This window comes from Hipposideros armiger, unplaced genomic scaffold (genome assembly GCF_001890085.2).
Source record: "Hipposideros armiger isolate ML-2016 unplaced genomic scaffold, ASM189008v1 scaffold_555, whole genome shotgun sequence".
Lineage (NCBI taxonomy): Eukaryota > Metazoa > Chordata > Mammalia > Chiroptera > Hipposideridae > Hipposideros > Hipposideros armiger.
Window position 1 is genome coordinate 57,137 of NW_017731905.1, and position 3,571 is coordinate 60,707.

The following is a 3,571-nucleotide window of genomic DNA, read 5'->3' on the forward strand; positions in this document are numbered from 1 at the left end:
GATCTGCTCAGGCGTGTGAGTCACTCAGCAGAATGGCTGGGGGCTTCCTGTAATAGGATGTCTGGGAGTTGGTTGCTTTTGGCTGATGAGGACGAATCATTATCTGGCAGACGAGCCTGGAATTGTTCTCATGGAATGGGACAGAGTTCAAAGAGAGAGAAAGCAGAAATGTGCAAGACCTTTGGAGGTCCAAGCTCTGGAGTAGGCACACTGCCACTTTTGTCCTCTCTGTTGGCCACATCAAGTCATAAGGCCAACCAATATGCCAGGAGTGGGGAAATAGATTTCACCCCTAACTTCAAAGCCACATTTCAAACGCATGGATTAAAAAAAAAAAAAAGGTAGAGAATTGGGGACATTTTTGTCATCAATCTACTACAATCTCAGACTCTAGGAAGTTGTTTTTTTAGTGTGATGTAGATGGCATTAGGGTTCCATGGAGTCAATTCTGTGGGCTACTGGCTTTGGCCTGGCTCCTCCCATCTCCTCTCAGAGGGGGCACAGTAGTTCTCAAGGCATGCATTGGAGGCTGGCTACATATGACCCATTGCCTGTTACTGGCAATAGTGAGATAATTCCTAAAATACATTGGTGTTTATATGGATTGGAATATAATATAATATAGCTCAGGAATTTGGGATTGAAGGTCACTATTGAAGTAATGTTCAGTGTTTTACTAGCCTTACAACTTCCTCCAAAATGCACCTGCCCAGCAACTTTAGCCCAAGATATGGTTGAACTTTTAGTACTCAGAAAGCAGAGGCTTAATCCCTTCAAGGTGTTTTAGAATCACTGTTTTGGTTGTATTGTGTTTTGACATGTTAATTAAGATTTCTTCTCTTTGTCCCCAATGTTCAGCCCTCTTGCTCCTTTCTCCTCAGTTTTCTGCATGAGCTGCCTTCAGGGTGAGGGGTTAATCAGAGCAAGAAAACAGCAACGTTTTTGGCATTTGAGCTTCTAAGGAGACATCTGTATATCATCAAAAGCCATAATTTTGGCATAAACAATAACTTAGTCTAAATACTTAGCCAGATTTTTCTGTCTTTGGGAGTAAAGATAAAGTCCGTTGACTGAGGAAAAAAGTGAAGTTGAGAAAAGAGTAGAACAGAATTGGTTGTTGTGAATCCTTGAGAAAGGGGTATGTACTTGGCTTATCCTTGGAGTTGAAGCCCTTTGTGTTGGGAGGAATAGTAGACATGTAAGAGCATTTGAGGGCCTCTATAAGAAGAGGCCTCCAAACCTTTCTGCCCAGATTGTAATCAGGAGAAACTTGTAGTTGAGAAGCCCTGAGTCCAGCATGGAACCAGAGCAGAAATGTGTCCCTAGTTGAGGGAGATAGATAAGCAGATAGGGTCTACATCTCACTGTAGGGTGGAAAAAACAGCTGGAATATCTGAGCCCCTTGAATGGTTACCAAAAGGGCTGGTAGACTTGAAGGCACTTTGCAGTTTGGTCATGCTGGGCACAGGCTGCCTGGGCCAGGAGAACAGAGGCCATAGAGAAGCTACAACTGATTGAGCTGCTTCTCTCAGCTGGGGCTACTGTGGCCTGAGGAGGGCTATGGCTATGATGCTGCATTCCACCTTGAAATGAAGAGAGCAAGTCCTCCCCTCTGAACGGCATCCAGGAGAATTCTGACTTGACTGAATGTTTACCTAAATGAGACTGAGTAGAACCCAGAAAAGACAGAATTTACTTTGAACTGGCAAGATCAATATTCCTGGTTTCATAAAAAGGAGGATTGAGAATTAAGTACAATTATAGAAATACCTCAGTTCACTGATTCCAAGGTACACGTGTTTTTTCACATTTCAACATAACTGAAATTGAGATGCAATGCACATTCTATGGCATATCATAGTTAAGTGATTTTTCTTTCTTAATGTTATGTAAAACAACAGTATATCTTACAAATGATGGTGTCTTAAATTCAACAAAATACAGTATAATGGGAGTTATATCTTCACATACTTGGGATTTGTAAATGTCACTTATTATAACTAAAATGCTAGTAATTCAAAATCTATAGCTCAGCCCTTCTTGGCATGCCTAACTCTTCCTTTATTCACAGTGACATCTTTCCTTATAGACCCTCAAGCCTAGGGAATGACAATATGAAGTTGCGGTGGTATCTAAGATAGGAGGGCTAGAACTACCACTCAGAGTTGAGCTAAGTGCCACTTGGGGCCAAGGTGACAATGGCATGGGGCTATTCTGTAAAATGTATTGTTTATTGTATATGTATTACATGTACTAAAAACAGCTTGGAAATCAATTTTGATAGAAATGTGTGCCTGGACAGTAGAATTATAAGTAATTTTTATTTTCTTTTTTTATGATGTTATTATTTCAAATTTTCTGTAGTGGATATGTTATTGTATAAATTTAAAAAAACTGATTTTTTAAAAAGTACAATGCCAGGGTCCTATGCTGAATTTACAGGCCACTGATGCTATCCTCCATCCCTTTACTCCCAAGGCCAGAGGCAAAGGAATACACATCCTCTGCCATCTTTATACTATTAGCATCTCATGCGCTCTTCCTCTCAAAGGAGTTCATATGCAAACACTACTTATTTCTTTATTATTCTTTAACATCTCTAAAGTAAGTAGTTAAGTGCAAGTTAATTGGTCAGCCAAATATTGTCTGTGGGAATTTTTAAGAAATTGAAACACAGGCCTCTAAGGAATATACTGGGCATCAAAATATTTTTACATTGTTTGTTTTATAATATTTAGTAATTGCAATTCTAGAATACTAAGCATATTACATCTCAAATAGGATTTACTTTCTTGGAGCTCAGATAATTAGTTTGTTTTGTAGTTTATTTAATCCCTGATCAATAAATTACAAACCTGTAGGCAAGCCATTGTAAAATACTGTCTGATTAACTATGCTTGTAAAATCTCAGGGTGAGGGACTGCATGCACCTTCAAATCTGTTTTACAATGTTTCAGCTTTTATTATGGTCTTCTCACATGCTAAATATTCGATAAGCTATTACTGAACAAAGTGTAATGTCTAAACTAATACTCTACACTGTAAAATAGTATTACACATTATGCTATAATGCTGAAATTTTATGCCCCTATAAAATTATTTTAGGAAATGATTTTTGGGTCTATGCTTTAGGCTTTTTTCCCTTGCTTGCATCTCATTTTTTAAAGCAGTTTAGTGGGCATTTATTTTTCTTAAAACTCAAACATCATGAAACATGATAGAATATTGATCACCTCCCTTTACTGTTTATCAGAATCTATTACCTCTGTTGTGACAAAGAACTGCTAACACTACATGGTTTGATAATTCACCATGATTTATGGGAAGATGTTAGCAGAGTCCTCATCTAAGTCAGATAATGTGTGACTTTAGTGTCAATGTTTTGTTCTTCCCTAAATACAAACAACTGTGATGACTAGAAATAAGTTTCTGATAATTTTATGTGTCAATTTGACTGGGCTAATGGATGCCCAGATGGCTGGTAAAAGAATTACCTCTGCATTTGTCTATGAGGTTATTTCTGCAAGAGATTAGCATTTGAATCAGTAGACTGAGTAAAGAACATTGCCCT